This window comes from Rhodnius prolixus, unplaced genomic scaffold (assembly GCF_049639745.1).
Source record: "Rhodnius prolixus isolate KJV_2025 unplaced genomic scaffold, Rpr scaffold_3, whole genome shotgun sequence".
NCBI classification, from domain to species: Eukaryota; Metazoa; Arthropoda; class Insecta; order Hemiptera; family Reduviidae; genus Rhodnius; species Rhodnius prolixus.
In genome coordinates, this window is record NW_027411603.1 from 6,662,937 (window position 1) to 6,680,269 (window position 17,333).

The window sequence follows — 17,333 nt, forward strand, 5'->3', positions numbered from 1 at the left end:
CTCAATCTGTTGCTAAAATCGATAGTTTGAATGAATTCTTTTATAAGTAGCACCAGTTCTATTCTCCTAAGTTGATGATTCAGCCATACTGTCTTGTAATACCGATACGGTTTCAAAGACTTGATGAAGTTAGCAATAATTAAATATTCTTCCGAATTCAGGATTTTAAAAAAATGATTAAGCCTCAAGGAAGTCGTCTACAGTGTTGCCGCCAGATTTGAGAAAAAAATGCAGTATAATTCGATGATAACATGAGTTCACAAATTTTACTGAAACAGTTTTTGAAATAAAATGTTGCATTGTATTCACCCGGCCACATTTAGAGATTTATTTCAACCCCCAGAATTATGTCTCTGGATGTCTATCCAGCAGACGTACCGCTGCTAGTAGAGTGCAAAGTGTGTGTGGCTAATTCTTGGTCACGTGTACGCTCTTGTAGGAGAGTGCACCGCAGGCATATAGACGCCCAACCTTGCAGCTAATGTCAACAATAACCACGGGGGGTAACCCCCAAAACTAATTCATTTATAGCCATTATAATTGATTTGCAGACAGAGCCGGGGTTCTATATGGGGGGGGTGGATTCTCTATGTGTAACACATTTTGTTGGACCCATGGGTGATGTGAAGCTGGTGCTGTGGTTAGGGACTTATAATGGAAATTACTAAAAAGAAAGAAAGAAAGGGTTATATCCCAGGAATATCATCTAATCCTGCTGATCCTTCACAAAGCACTCCAGGAGTTTTGGACCCTTCAATCAATTTCTGAGCGCCCTTCTGTCGTGGGTTTATTGTGTAGTTCAAGAAAATCTGTGTTTTATTCACGTTATTTAACACATTTTTTAAAGTAACTAAAGAATAACACATAGTTCTAAAGTCGTTAAATGAAAATCCTTTCTTTCGAAATTGGTACCTAACACTCATTTAAACTCATATACCATTTTCTTCTTTTTACTTTATTTTATTATTTATAATGTAAATTTTATATTTTTGAATATGGTTCTTAAATAAATTAATTATTAAATTAGATGTCTGCAAAAAATGGTACAAGATTTGATGTACCTATCTCATCAATTATGTGGTAGGTGAATACCTTTCATAATGCCAACGCTGTTTTGAGGCCTATTTTTTTGCAATTAATCAGAGATTTCTGTATCAATTTTTAAATATTAAAAGCTTATTTAAAAGGAAATTTAACCTTCTTTCTAATGAGCTTATTAAAATTGCTGTAGCTTCAATAGTTTGAGAAATATAGGCAAATGTTTGCTAAAAAGTAGTAATACCTTTAAAAAAACATAAAATTAAAAATATCTATAAAACGGAGCCGAATGGAACCATAGTTTATGTTATATAGAATTTTTTGTTGCAAATGATGCCCAGAATCGCCTCCCGAAGTAACGGTAGTCTTATGCTGAACACCCTGTATATTTAAAGAATTAGTTCACTTCTTCAAGCAAAATTTCCAAGTATTTACTGCATGCCTTTACTCCAAATGCAAGATAAGTCATTGAAAGTTACAATTATTGACGCGCAAAGGTCAACCCGAGCGGTTATAGGTTATACCCCGCAAGCTAAGGTGTTTTGCGGTATTAGTCTAAGCCTTGAATTCTATTTAATGCTTAATATGAGGAATTTATAGTAAAGTATGTTAGGCGGTTATAGGCTAGATCCGCAAAGCTAAGATGTATTGCGGTACTAGTCTAGGCCTTGCATTTTATTTAATGGTTAATATGAGGAGTTTTGTAGTAAAGTATGTTAGGCGGTTATAGGCTAGATCCGCAAAGCTAAGATGTATTGCGGTACTAGTCTAGGCCTTGCATTTTATTTAATGGTTAATATGAGGAATTTATAGTAAAGTATGTTAGGCGGTTATAGGCTAGATCCGCAAAGCTAAGATGTATTGCGGTACTAGTCTAGGTCTTGGATTTTATTTAATGTGTTAATATGAGGAATTTATAGTAAAGTATGTTAGGCGGTTATAGGCTATACCCGCAAAGCTAAGATTTATTGCGGTACTAGTCTAGGGCCTTGGATTTTATTTAATGTGTTAATATGAAGAATTTATATTAAGTATGTTTGCTAGTCGCCTCCGTCCACGATGTACCTAATCGGACGTAAAGCCCGGCCTAAAAAAAGAATATGCTTTTACTATTACTGGAGTAAGAGAAAGTCTTAAGAGTTTGGAGGCCTAATTTTCAGATTTACTTTCTGCATTATTGAAATCTAGTTCCCCGGATAGGATATACATAGAAAATCGATAAAAGCCGAATCAACAAACGAAATGCATTCTAAGGACAGAATGATGTATGGGATTAACCTTGTGAAAGGTTTATGTGAAAAGATAACCCCTACTTATATAGGGATAGTCTGTCCCGCTTTGGATAAGAAATTTATGAAGAGCACTAGCGGATGTTGAAGCTCCAGAAGTGGCTATTTACTTACTAAAAGTTCCGGCATTAGAACGGAAACTTGACTTTATATATATTTAAGTGTTTATGTGTGTGTACGTGTTTACGAATTGGCCACACGACTCTAACTATTCAAAATGCTTAACCAATATAACAATAACAAAACCTCTCCCTTCCAATGTACCGACCAAGTTATTGACAAATTTCTAACTGGTGTCATCTGGTCCATTGTGTAAACAGAACAAGAGATCTCGTACTCCTAGTTTCTTCTGGTTCTCCTACTCATAGGCTTTGTCCCTATCATCGTCATAGCAACTATTAGGCGCTATTATTTGTATCGTGTGTTAACACGTCAGCAGAGTGAGTGAGAGAGAGAGGAATTTTGTCTATTCAATAAAGCAAACACAGACAGACGTACATGTATTTCCGTTTTGTATAGAACGATATCATGGAGTAACTATCGCAAATCACTTGACAGGGAACAGAAAATTTATAACTTTAAAGTTTTTAAAAAACCTCATTTGATTTTATTTTTTTAGCGGGCTATAACAGTACACTGTAACCTTTAAAAGATTTATTGTGGCTCCCTTGCTATTCCCAAACTGGCCTCTACATTGTATCCAGCCCCGAGAAAGAAATTCCAGAATTCGAGAGGGTTTCAGAGAGAGTTCCCTTCCAATCACTGGTAGATTTCCCAGGTGCCTGAATCTTTCTTTCTTGGATAACCAGAAACTGTATTAAAATTTCCTCTACCTTCCCAGAAAATCTACGTTTAAAAAGATTTAAACATATTGACTTCTTACCAGCATAAAACAGTTTGTAAGACTGTACATTATACTGAAATAACACTTTAGAGGAAAGCAAACTCTTATCCAATCCCCAGGCATGCCATAAAATGAATTTTTTAGTGACTAAACAATCAAGAATAACTAAAGTACTCGTAAAGTAATTTAATTACTAAAAAAAACAAAAGTTAAGTCTCACTACTTATTTTCTTAAGATCAGAGTATCTAACCTTACTTGATAAATAGATAGATCAGATCTAAACTTTATCACAAAGTACGAGGTGTGGCTATTAAATAATGAGACTGATGCTGCTACAGAATAACTATGCAAGCGCCAAATCCTAACAACCGACAGTTGTGCAGCGTAAAGCCTTCTCTTTCGATTGCAGCGTCTCACGTGTTTGGTAGAGAAATCTGTCTGCCGGAACCTGACGTGTTCGTGTAAGAGGTGTTAGTTTCGTTTTGCCGAAAATATGATACTACACGTGTGTAGTAGAGCAACGAATTGTCGTGAAATTTCACATCAAAACTTGATAAAACCGCTACTGAAACTTATCTTTTATTAAAAGAAGTTTATGGCGATGAATGTTTATCAAGTTTTGGAGTGGTTCAAGCGTTTCCAAGATGGCCGAGAAGACGTCGGAGATGATGACCGCCCGGGTCGCCCTTCCCCGTCCAAAACGGATGAAAATATCGATTATAATTAATCAACATTACTACCATGAAGTGCTTGCTCAACTCCGTGAAAGAGTAAGGAAAACACGACCCAATTTGTGGAAGAACTAGTCATGGGGTTCTCCGCCAAGACTACGCGCCGGCTTCACACTGCATTGTCTGTCAAGACGTTATTAGCCAAGTACAACATCCCAGTTTTAGGCCATCCGCCTTATTTGCCTGACCTGTCCCCATGTGACTTTTATCTGTTATCCAAAGTAAAATCTGCATTAAAAGGAATAGGATTTCAGTCCGTTGAAGCTGTGAAACGAAAAGCGGCACACGTCATGCAGAAACTCACAGAAAAAGACTTCCAGCACTGTTTCGAACAATGGTAAATTCGCATGGAGCGTTGTAGGGATAGGGGAGGGGTGTATATTGAAGGTGATAATAACTAAATATGTATAAATTTAAAATTATATGTTTTACAGCAATAGTCTCGTAATTTAATAGCCATACCTCGTAGATACTACTTACAAAAAATATTGAAATACCAATGTCTTCATTAAATAGACAGGGAACGTTTAGAATCGGACAAGGAATGGACAGGGAAAATAAATGGAAAAAACCTGCAGCTGTAAAAGAATGTTAGAGAAGAGCATGTTTAATTGTTAGATGCCTGTAGGGAATGATAGGATCGTAGGTGACTTTTTGCGGGGCCGAGTAGGTTAGGATGACAATCCAGAGTGCAGAGGAATTTCAGTAGATGGTTTTGGATGAAGGAGTGTACCGGAATTATTCCCGTGGAAATACTCCTTAGTCGGTCACATCTCTTAGTGTTGTCTGGAGGGGTTCTTAATGTTGCTAGTACAAGCCAGAATTCAGGCGTGGAGACTCATCAGCCTGATGTCCACTTTGTAGTAGAGGAAAGTTGGTTCTAATCTTCGAATCTCCGGAGTTCACTTTGTCCTGAACTTGAGTAGAGCCGAGGTTCTTGACGTGGTCAGACCACCAGGATCCAGAATATTGTTCTGACTAATTAATCCTGAAACTTTAATTGAATTGTTTTTTTAATAAACATGCAAGTTGAATTACAATCTTCATTATTTTAATTGTTTTTTGTTTATTATTATTATTCGTTTTATTAAAGAAATAAAGTCAAATTAATCTTGTTCCCATGGCGATAATGAATAAGAGTTGAAAGACCTCGAGGTAATTTCCATTAAACCCCCAGTAGATTTGCATTATAAGATATAGTCAGCTCGTTAGTGTTCCATTACAGAGGCCACTTAACAAACACATACGTAATTCATACTATAATAGTATTATAAAAGCACAAGTAATTAGCAGGAAAAAGGAAGTATGCTGTGGGATGTAGATGTTGCTTTTACCGTCGAAAGCGCCAACAATGTTTCTAAACAGCCATTTTGCAGATAGATTTTTTTGGGAGCTGCTGACTGAAGTAGGATTCTGGTAGCTGGAATAGTTGAAATAAGCCTGGAATCCTGAAGTGGTCATCAGGTTCCCATAAAATGAAGTTTTGATTCAATTGAGCATAGATGCTTCAAGGGACGGTTGTGCTCATCCAAAAATCTTGTTTAATGCTGTACAATCACCAAAAAATATTTACTCTTGGGTAAAAATTAGGAGCCTTGTTTCTTTCTATTAACATTATTAGCATCTTTAGGTTACTCTAATTTTCTGAGTGCTGAAGAATTACGTCTATTACAGTGCAGATTTCCTAGTGGGCAGAAATGGTTTCTTCAGGAATCTTCGAACACTCGAGTACTTAAACTTTTCACACAATATCGTGGCGTTTACAGTGCGATTAGTTGATGTGCGTTGATATCGCTACAAGCTAACTATTTAACTAGGTACACTATAGAACTGCATTCCTATTCTACGAAAGTTAGGCGCCACGGTAGCCGAGCGGTTATAGGCTGGACCCGCAAAACTAAGAGGTATCGCGGTAATAGTCTACTCGTAGGCCTTGCATTTTATTTAATAGTTAATATGAGGAATTTTATATTAAAGTATGTTTGCTAGTCGCCTCTGTCCACGACACCTAATTTGGTAGTTGGGTGTAAAGCCAGCCTGTAAAAATAGGCAATTACTTTTTGCTTTTACTTTACTACGAAAGTTTAGTAATTTTATTTAGCACTAAATTTAACTTTACAGTTAATCAAATAGCCTAGCCTTATTATAGAAACGATTGCAGAACAAAAATACAATATTTTGGGACAAGCATTTTTACATTCTAGTCCGGATACTCACTCGTATACTTTTATGAGGGATCCATATTAACTGGGATTTGTGAAAAGTTCACTTCTCTTACTTGGAGAATTCAATAACTATTCTGTCTTTATAATCAATGATTTCATTCATAATTTTTTTTAGGAAAAATTAAGTTAAATTGCAACTTAAAAAGAAGTAATTTTACGAGGCACACGGTTTTACGCAAGTATCTATTTCCAAATAACCTGTTGTTTTATTTGTTATGTTTTAGAAGAGGAAGGTTTTATTTTTTCACTTCAATAGTAGATAATTGATTTGTCGAGTTAGTTATACCATAGTGTAGGTGGGTTATTCCGTTTTGTATTAATTGGAAGAAAAGACTAATTTTACACGAAAAAGGGAATAAACACAACAAATAAAGGGTACGAGAGGGATGAGGAAATGAGCTGGAAAGTAATAATTATTGGCAAGTTTAAATTTAACAAAACTTACAGTGAATAGTTTAAGACGTGTTTCATCACCTACGATGTACGGCAGCAGGTTAGCACTTAGTTAATATTGAATGGAATGACTGCTCTTTTTTCTGGGGAAAAAAAAAATAGATGTATTCTAAATGTTCATAGGCCACCACCACACTTAGGCACATTTACAAGGAAGGTAGTACGAACTTACAGGAAACAATACCAATACAGTTTCGGTGGGCAACATATAGCCAAACTAGTTATTATCCTGGGACAAAGTGAGTTCTTCACTTCACTAACTACGTAGGGTACAATTAAAAAACAGTACTGGATCAATATTTAATCAATCTAACAATAATAAAAGAATACAAATAAAACATCTCTTCCATTGACGTAATTTGACGCACACACATTAACAAAACGTTAAAAAACTTAACATTAACACATGGAATAATACAAAAAAAAAGAAGAGAAAACCTCCTCCTACTGTTATATACGATTGTCGCGCCAAAAAAAAACAGAAAACCTCCTCCTTCTGTTATATACGATTGTCGCGCCAAAAAAAAACAGAAAACCTCCTCCTTCTGTTATATACGATTGTCGCGCCAAAAAAAAACAGAAAACCTCCTCCTTCTGTTATATACGATTGTCGCGCCAAAAAAAACAGAAAACCTCCTCCTTCTGTTATATACGATTGTCGCGCCAAAAAAAAACAGAAAACCTCCTCCTTCTGTTATATACGATTGTCGCGCCAAAAAAAAACAGAAAACCTCCTCCTTCTGTTATATACGATTGTCGCGCCAAAAAAAAACAGAAAACCTCCTCCTTCTGTTATATACGATTGTCGCGCCAAAAAAAAAACAGAAAACCTCCTCCTTCTGTTATATACGATTGTCGCGCCAAAAAAAAACAGAAAACCTCCTCCTTCTGTTATATACGATTGTCGCGCCAAAAAAAAACAGAAAACCTCCTCCTTCTGTTATATACGATTGTCGCGCCAAAAAAAAACAGAAAACCTCCTCCTTCTGTTATATACGATTGTCGCGCCAAAAAAAAAACAGAAAACCTCCTCCTTCTGTTATATACGATTGTCGCGCCAAAAAAAAACAGAAAACCTCCTCCTTCTGTTATATACGATTGTCGCGCCAAAAAAAAACAGAAAACCTCCTCCTTCTGTTATATACGATTGTCGCGCCAAAAAAAAACAGAAAACCTCCTCCTTCTGTTATATACGATTGTCGCGCCAAAAAAAAACAGAAAACCTCCTCCTTCTGTTATATACGATTGTCGCGCCAAAAAAAAACAGAAAACCTCCTCCTTCTGTTATATACGATTGTCGCGCCAAAAAAAAACAGAAAACCTCCTCCTTCTGTTATATACGATTGTCGCGCCAAAAAAAACAGAAAACCTCCTCCTTCTGTTATATACGATTGTCGCGCCAAAAAAAAACAGAAAACCTCCTCCTTCTGTTATATACGATTGTCGCGCCAAAAAAAAACAGAAAACCTCCTCCTTCTGTTATATACGATTGTCGCGCCAAAAAAAAACAGAAAACCTCCTCCTTCTGTTATATACGATTGTCGCGCCAAAAAAAAAACAGAAAACCTCCTCCTTCTGTTATATACGATTGTCGCGCCAAAAAAAAACAGAAAACCTCCTCCTTCTGTTATATACGATTGTCGCGCCAAAAAAAAACAGAAAACCTCCTCCTTCTGTTATATACGATTGTCGCGCCAAAAAAAAACAGAAAACCTCCTCCTTCTGTTATATACGATTGTCGCGCCAAAAAAAAACAGAAAACCTCCTCCTTCTGTTATATACGATTGTCGCGCCAAAAAAAAAACAGAAAACCTCCTCCTTCTGTTATATACGATTGTCGCGCCAAAAAAAAACAGAAAACCTCCTCCTTCTGTTATATACGATTGTCGCGCCAAAAAAAAACAGAAAACCTCCTCCTTCTGTTATATACGATTGTCGCGCCAAAAAAAAACAGAAAACCTCCTCCTTCTGTTATATACGATTGTCGCGCCAAAAAAAAACAGAAAACCTCCTCCTACTGTTAAATACGATTGTCGCGCCAAAAAAAAAGAACCTCCTCCGTTACATAAAATTGGCGCGCACTGTTGCTATTCTAAAATGCTTTTTAATTGTATATGTATGTAACATTTCACTTGCTTATCTATAAGTACCAAATTATTTCATTTCAATCGATTCAATATTCAATCGATTTTGTTTAATTGTACTCTCAGGTATTTTATAATTTATTGAACAAAAACCAAAAATAGAGAAGAATTTAATGTTTTCCACTCCTTAGTTGGGTCAGCCCCAATTTTTTTACATTCTACTTGTTGATTATAAATAACTTTTTTTTTTATTATTCCGTATTGTTAACTTTTTATAATTATTATTGTTTTTCCGGCAAAAAGAGGAAATATTGAGGAGATATTAGTTGTTTTTTTTTAAACTATTGACGAGACAGAACACTGATGAAGTTGGACAGGCCTCTGATATGGGCGAACAACTGAACGTCCAAAACCTAAACCACCACCCAATGGTTGCTACCAATACGAGGGTCGTTTGAAAAGTCCGTGCAAAGTCAGAGAGATAGCACCACTGGCGCGTATCGAGGTTATGTTTAGTTAGTAGCATCTCTTGGAAGAACACACACCAAGTTTCAGCCAGATCGGTCTATTTCTTTGTGTTTGGCATTCGTTTGAATCGAGGAAGTCGAGTGATTTTCAAAAAATGGACGAAAAAGAATTTCGTGTATTGATTAAACACTACTTTATGAAAGGCAAAACGCCTCAGGAGACTAAAGAGAAGCTTGATAAACATTATGGTGACTCTGCACCTTCGATTAGAACAGTTTATAAGTGGTTTCAAAATTTTCGGAGTGGCCATATGGGCACAAGTGACGCTGAACGTTCTGGACGCCCTGTTGAGGTTACTACTCCAGAAATCATTGATAAAATCCATGATATGGTGATGGATGACAGAAGAGTGAAGGTGCGTGAGATTGCTAGTGCTGTGGGCATCTCGAATGAACGGGTACATAATATTTTGCATCAACATTTGGACATGACAAAGCTATCCGCAAGATGGGTGCCGCGATTGCTCACGCTTGACCAAAAACGAAATCGTGTGAAGTGTTGCAAGGACGGTTTGCAGCTGTTCCAGAAGAATCCGCAGGACTTTAAGCGTCGTTTCGTCACTGTGGATGAAACATGGATACATCACTACACTCCTGAGACCAAAGAACAATATAAACAATGGGTTACCAAGGGGGAATCATTTAATGCAATCATTTAATGACTCAAGAATACGAAGTATATTTTGTTGGGTTTGTAAGACAGCCTGGGAAAATTCAGGATATTTTTTCTTTTTTTTTTTTTATTTGGGAAATTTGGGTTTCCATCGAATATATTCATTCGTTCCTTGAGCGTGAAAAGTTTTTCAAGAATGAAAAAGAAAATCATTTCCTGTTACTTATTTATTTCCTGACTTATCACAGCCTATGAAGGGCAGGAATAATGGTTCTTCAGCTTTCGTAGACCCCTAGACCCTTTGTCGCTCTCTACCATGAAGACCTACTCCCAACTAGAATACCCATTAAGGGAGTATTTTGACTTTTTTCTCGTTTGTCCACCCGGTTTAAGATGTCCAAACTGTCGCAGTAGGGCAGTCTTCATTTACGACATAATATCTGTCTCTTCAAACAGCGCAGCTACTTTTTTTGCTTCGTCCTCTACTTTTCTGTACCTTCTTCTGCCCTCATAGGTTACCGTTGCGTAACCTTTTCTCATCGTCTTAGATCAAAACCCAAGGGTAGACAAGTGGCCAGAGAACCTTCTTATACAGCGTTTTTTTTTTTATCTGCTCTCCATACATTCCTACTTTTAAGTACAGTCTGAAAAGACCACACAGGACCGCTCTGTATCCGCAGATTCCGTACAGCCTCCTCTTTTAGAGTCATCTTCGAGTTCAAATGCTTTGGCCGCCTCCATTTCCGATTAAAGTCACCTTCAAAATAGATATATTCGTAGTTTTGTAATTATTAAAAATAATCGCTAAACAAAACTCTTAAAGCATCAAACAAAGACAGGAATACAAGGATTGTGAGAGAGCGTGGGAGTGTGAAAGAGAGAATTAGAAACGTCCATTTTTTAGTATGACGTAATCTAAAGAAGCATGAATAAACAAGTCAAAATAAACAATTTTCTTCTTTTTTTTTTCTTTTTTAATTGACTATTGAATAAATAATTACATATTTAAGAAAAATAGCATAATAATGAGGTTATGATCGTAAAAATGCTGATGATGTCATGAAAATAATTTGACAGTGTTGCCTTAAAAAAAAAAAAAAAAAAAATGTAGATTTAAAAAAATACCATATAAAATCCACAAAAAAAACCAGTTCCTAGAATATTTAGTTATAGTATTTTATAAAATAATTTGAAAATATGATAATAGTTTTGTTAGTAAAATAGTATAATTAGAGATAAAAGCTATTTACCTAGCACACATTTCTAGAAATTATTTCTGTCAATTTTCAGACATTTTTACTTTATTAAAAAAAATAAAATAAAACAAAAATGACAATCGCCTTAAGGTTAGTTTTATATGGTATTCACTGAGACATTCGTGGGAAATACATAAGAACGCTATTAGTAAATAATGTGTATATACCTTTTTATATCTTATAAAAAAAGGTAAGGTTATACCGCCAACCCAGAGACCAATAATATCAAATCTGAGCTATAACCTACCTGCTAGATATTGATCCCTTGGTTACAGTATCATCAACAATCATTTCCTCGATGATTGTCCTAAATGATGACCATATTAAAGAATAAGGTTTATTATTTTTCTTTTTTTCGGCATACTTTGACCTTTTCATCTTGAGCGAAGTGTATATACACACACACATACAGACAGAAAAGGGAGATTATTTAAAGAGTTATTAAAGTAATTTTATGACAAAATACTTTTTTTTAAAAAAAAATAATAATAAGAATGTTCGCTAGAAATAATTTTAAAATAATCTGTTTATTGCCCGCAGGGAGGACAAATGTACCTAAGGGTATAAATGGAGTTTATGATTTTTATCGTGAATAATGATTGCCCTTAGGGAAAAATATTATGGTTTTAAAAAAAAATAATATGGTTTTCTATAATTTATAATAAATATATGCAGTTTATCTATATTTTGGTTGTACATATATATTAAATGAAGTCCTAAGAAATCATTTAAGAAATAAGAACCAATATTCGTGGTGATCGATTGAAATATTTTGTTAAAAAATAAAAAATCAGGGATCCCTAATCCCAGGCTTGCCCATGGGACATATTTTTCTGTCCCATCCCATGGCAATTTATGCCTGTCCCATCCCATCCCATCCCACGGGATTCCCATTATAATATTAATATGGAATACAGTTCAAATAAAATTATTAAATTTATGAAAGTTTACGTTTAGTGTCTACTAAATAGGACTACATGTACAAAGAGACATGCAAAACGACTAAATTTATTAACTTTAACACTCAAAAGTATAATCTAAGTATGACAATTCAGCATCATTCTGACACTCTCATTCTATTTCTGAGTCACTCTGCTCATTCAGCACACTATCAATTTGCTGCTCATTTCCTGACCTTTTCTAATAATTCAGTTAATCCAGGTAATCCCTGAACCATTTCCACAATTTTCATCTTACATGCAAATCTGATATATACAGAGTTTATAACGACAGCTGGTGACATCCGTTTTCGTAACTTACTCAACAACAATCCAGTCGCACTAAATAAGCGCTCTACTGCAAATTTCAGCATAAATTTATTTTACAATATCAAGTATCGACTACCATGGGAAATACAAATGTGTACTGTCCCATCCCATCCCATGGGACGTTTCCCAATAACATTCCTATGGACAACACTGCCTAATCCGTAAGGGGTTGAAACATCTATTTGGGGGCCACAGATTTATACACACCGAAGCAGCAATCAATGGCTTTTGAAAGCCCTTATAGTTTTTTTGAGCTTTATTTCTGACCAAAATAAAAAAACAGCCAATTTGGCTGTTAAAAATGGTGGATGTGAACTTCAGAGTAGTCTGAAGACTACGAGGGTCGTTTGAAAAGTCCGTGCAAAAATAAAAACTACTTAATTTTTTGGGGTAAACCTTTTTTATTTTTCAACATAGTCTCCTTTCAGGCTTGTACACTTCGTCCAACGCTGTTCTAGTTTGTTGATCCCTTCCGAATAATAGGATTTGTCCAAGTCTGAAAAATAGCCATTCGTTTCTGCAATCACCTCCTCGTTTGAATAAAATCTTTTTCCCGCCAGTCATTTCTTCATATTGGGGAACAAAAAGTAGTCCGAGGGAGCCAAGTCTGGAGAATAAGGGGGATGTGAAACGAGTTGGAACCCTATTTCCATTAATTTTGCGACCACAACTGCTGAGGTGTGAGCTGGTGCGTTGTCGTGATGGAAAAGGACTTTTTTGTGGGCAAATCGTGGGCGTTTTTCTTGCAGCTCGGTTTTCAAACGGTCCAATAACGATGAATAATATGCACGTGTAATAGTTTTGCCCTTTTCCAGATAGTCGATGAGGATTATTCCTTGCGAATCCCAAAAGACAGTCGCCATAATCTTTCCGGCCGAAGGAACGGTCTTCGCCTTTTTTGGCGCAGATTCCCCCTTGGTAACCCATTGTTTAGATTGTTCTTTGGTCTCAGGAGTGTAGTGATGTATTCATGTTTCAACCACAGTGACGAAACGACGCTTAAAGTCCTGCGGATTCTTCTGGAACAGCTGCAAACCGTCCTTGCAACACTTCACACAATTTCTTTTTTGGTCAAGCGTGAGCAATCGCGGCACCCATCTTGCGGATAGCTCTGTCATGTCCAAATGTTGATGCAAAATATTATGTACCCGTTCATTCGAGATGCCCACAGCAATAGCAATCTCACGCACCTTCACTCTTCTGTCATCCATCACCATATCATGGATTTTATCAATGATTTCTGGAGTAGTAACCTCAACAGGGCGTCCAGAACGTTCAGCGTCACTTGTGCCCATATGGCCACTCCGAAAATTTTGAAACCACTTATAAACTGTTCTAATCGAAGGTGCAGAGTCACCATAATGTTTATCCAAGCTTCTCTTTAGTCTCCTGAGGCGTTTTGCCTTTCATAAAGTAGTGTTTAATCAACACACGAAATTCTTTTTCGTCCATTTTTTGAAAATCACTCGACTTCCTCGATTCAAACGAATGCCAAACACAAAGAAATAGACCGATCTGGCTGAAACTTGGTGTGTGTTCTTCCAAGAGATGCTACTAACTAAACATAACCTCGATACGCGCCAGTGGTGCTATCTCTCTGACTTTGCACGGACTTTTCAAACGACCCTCGTATTTACTTTTGACCATATTTCAAACACCATACAGTTTTATAGCATAATGCCATAATACCCTGTAAGATCTTAGTTTGAGAATCAAAATATGGGAGTGGATTTCCCAACTTGAGCAAAAATCGGCTAGCCCGGAAGTGCCAAATAGATTTTCCCATATTTTGAGATTTCCTCGCATATGGCTGCTACGATTTCCTTTACACTACGTACAGTTGATCACAAACACGTATATTTACAACTTCCGCTTTAAAACATTTTTCACACAAAATTATTCGATTCAGAGGTGATAAAAACAAAGAACAAATCATCATCGGCGATTTATGGTACAAGAAGATAAACGCCGCGATTTCAAGCTAATCTTTATTTCTTTTCCCACTCCATACCGTCTAACCAGTCAATAAAGTAGTCTATTATTAGATGTTCAACTGATCTGCATACATCTTTTTTTTCAATCTAAAATATATAGTTAACCACTTTTTTGTTTTTGGTGTGTACGCATACAGCAATTTTATGTTGGATTTGAAATAAGAAAATCTATAATCAAAAATTGCCTGGAAGGCATTCGAAAGAGAGAGGTGGAGAGAGCCAGTAAGAGCGATAATAAAAATATAGTTTAGGCTAATTCATCAGGGCAGAGTAGCCGGCAGAAAAGCAGCGAGCTTTTTTACGGACGAGAGGTAAAAAAAAACAAAAAATAGAGAAGTACTACGTCACAAAGTATTAAAAAGTTACTTGAGTGAATCAATTGGATAACAATAGGGTTTTTTTTTTTTTTAATGTTTTATCCCTGTATGTTGGTAGGACTGTGATCTTTGTTGCAAAGTCTTCCGCCGTGCTCCACCGCCGCCCGTCCACCGTTCGGCTCAAATCGGTCATCCTTAACTAATAACAGAAATACGTATATCCTGGGCCCCCACTGTTATAGTAATAACTATGATAGTTATTGTTTCTTATGTGCTATTATTATCCCGTCCACTATTATTATATTATCTGTAGTTTCGAATCCTTTTGGTTGTGGAGACTTTATAATCTTTCAATGTCTAGACTTTACTCTCATTGGCTCCCGGCCACCCACCCCCCCTCTCTATCTACCTCTCTCCTTAGCGCGCTTTCACACTGTATATATTATTCATCCACTTTCTTCGTTGGCCAATCATCTTTCATTATATTTCTTTTTATTATTATTATCGTCAATACGTTAGCCACTTTTCATATCCTAGCTTACAGCAATATCAATAGCAATTTATTATTATTATTATTATTATTTGACAATAAAATAAGATCTCTTACTTAAAAATTTGAAGGGTAATTAAAAAAAAAAAAACAGTGAAATAATTATAAGTTATATATATATATATATATATAAAAGGCGCCAGGGTAGCCGAGCGGTTAGAGGCGAGTCCTGCGAAGCTAATATTTATTGAGGTACTGGGTTCGATTCCTGGTCTTAGGCCTTGGATTTTATTTAATGTGTTAATATGAGGAATTTACAGTATAGTATGTTAGGGGGCTATAGGCTAGACCCGCAAAGCTAAGATGTATTGCGGTACTAGTCTAGGCCTAGCATTTTATGTAATGTGTTAAGTTTCAAAATAATTTATCTTTCGAAAGCTGCGGAAAGAGAAAAGCCGTGAGAGGCTGCATCCGATTTTTCTCTAACATTTTTTTTCATGAGAAAATTTCATGAAAATAAATAGCGCTAAGAAAAAGTTTGTGTGTTTTCTAGTTATTGCTGACCGAAATCGAAAGACGCCTACTTCCGTTTTCAGGGGGATCTCCGAAGTATCTCAACTCCTTTCTCTTGCGGAACAAGTCAAAATGAAGACAGGTGAAATTATTATCTATAATTATTATCTACTTAAGTAGATTAGAATAAGTAATAATGAGACATAATTGATAAATAGAGGGATTTAAGTAAAATACAGGCCCTCATACCCAGGCTCTGTATGTAAAGTTATATATATGTACACAGAACAAGACGGGACAGCTGTTCTTCATGGAGTCCGCAGTAAATAATAATGCATTCTTACCCAGGGGTTGCTGGTAGTACGAAGGCGTACATGTAGCCAAATAGAATAATTACAGAATGGAGTGTCCGTCTCGCATATGTTCCGTTTTATTCTCAACATTATATTCTACAAACTGCGTATTAATATCGTGTAACATAGAAATCCCTCCTCTCCCATTACTACACTTAGCGATGATGTTTTGAGGCCAGATCGTCACTCTTCATCTCTCTCTCCTTTGTTCCATATGCGTGCTTCTTTGTTCCTTCGTATCGTTTTGTGTACGGAGAGAGAGAGAGATTATCTACTTTGTTCCATTTCTTGTACTATAACTTTATTTTTAATATCTCCTAGAAAAGTACTACGTTCGTGTTAAATTTCTGATGTCAAGTGGTAACCGGAAGTACGTCATATCATAAGCCAAATGAAGAAGTCAAAAAAGTGTTGTTTTTCTTTTCACAGTTTTGTATGTAAGTCTGTGTTTTAGATTAGATTCTTGTTGGACGGCCTTAAGGCCTACGCCATCGTGATCCATATGGATCTATTGTGACTCCCACTAATCTAGAGCTCGCCCTTCAGTCCCGTCCGTTTTAATCAGACTCTTATTATGTCTAAACTGTGAGGAGAGCCATGAGGAGTTCATAAGCCTCCTGCTTCAACGCTCATTCTGGAGTGATCCTGATGGTATTTCTAGCGAAATTTCATTATGTCTTAATTCTATGTCTGTGAATGGTGCCTGTCTATGGAGCTGGCGCATTATAGTCCTATATCTTTCTATTATAGTAAGTTTTTTTTTAAGTTTTTTTGCCTTAGTATTAAGTTCGACTTATTAACATCTATGTAAATATTAAAGTTGTGGAGAGTACATAGGCCTTCCAGCCTGAAATCTCCTTTTGTACAATTATTTGTATATATTTTTAAATTGTAAATAAACTATTCAAAATTCAAATTCATATCTTTCTACGATGTTCTTAAATCTAGGAAACATCACCACAGGATGGGACTAATGTCTGTTTTAAGTTCTTTCGCAGATTGTAACGTGAAAAGAAAGGAATTTCCATTTATAACCCGCTTATTTTTGCTATCCTATTTCTACTCCTGGTTTATATCGTACAACCAAAACTCTTTTAGGTGCGCACTTTTTTGAGCCCTAATTTCAAAATAAAATATTTTACTTTACCTTCAAAAGTGGAGGAGTTAAATGAGGTTAAGAAATGGTTCCAATCTCATAGACAGTAAACGGTTACTTTCGGGTAGGTTTTCCCCCTTCGGACCATAAGCCACCCTTTTTGTGTGGCTCTGCCCCCCCCCTATGCAAGCCCCAGGTTGCACACCCGGCCCATACAGTGTGTGCTCTAACTCACATACAA

At 36.3% G+C, this 17,333-nt stretch overlaps 2 long non-coding RNA genes across 4 annotated transcripts in view; one reads left to right on the forward strand and one right to left on the reverse strand.

Annotated features, from left to right (window-relative positions):
• Positions 1–6,979, reverse strand: part of LOC141453033 (uncharacterized) — a 31,866-nt gene extending 24,887 nt beyond the window's left edge. Inside the window, exons 1-3 of the long non-coding RNA XR_012457754.1 lie at positions 6,754–6,979; positions 6,574–6,664; positions 4,637–4,897 (exon numbers count right to left, since the gene is read on the reverse strand). This is a non-coding gene — a long non-coding RNA (uncharacterized lncRNA). The remainder of the gene's footprint in view (positions 1–4,636; positions 4,898–6,573; positions 6,665–6,753) is intronic.
• Positions 1–17,333, forward strand: part of LOC141453032 (uncharacterized) — a 71,981-nt gene that overhangs the window by 39,558 nt on the left and 15,090 nt on the right. For all 3 annotated transcript variants that reach the window (XR_012457751.1, XR_012457753.1, XR_012457750.1), the window contains one exon: positions 15,684–15,785. This is a non-coding gene — a long non-coding RNA (uncharacterized lncRNA). The remainder of the gene's footprint in view (positions 1–15,683; positions 15,786–17,333) is intronic.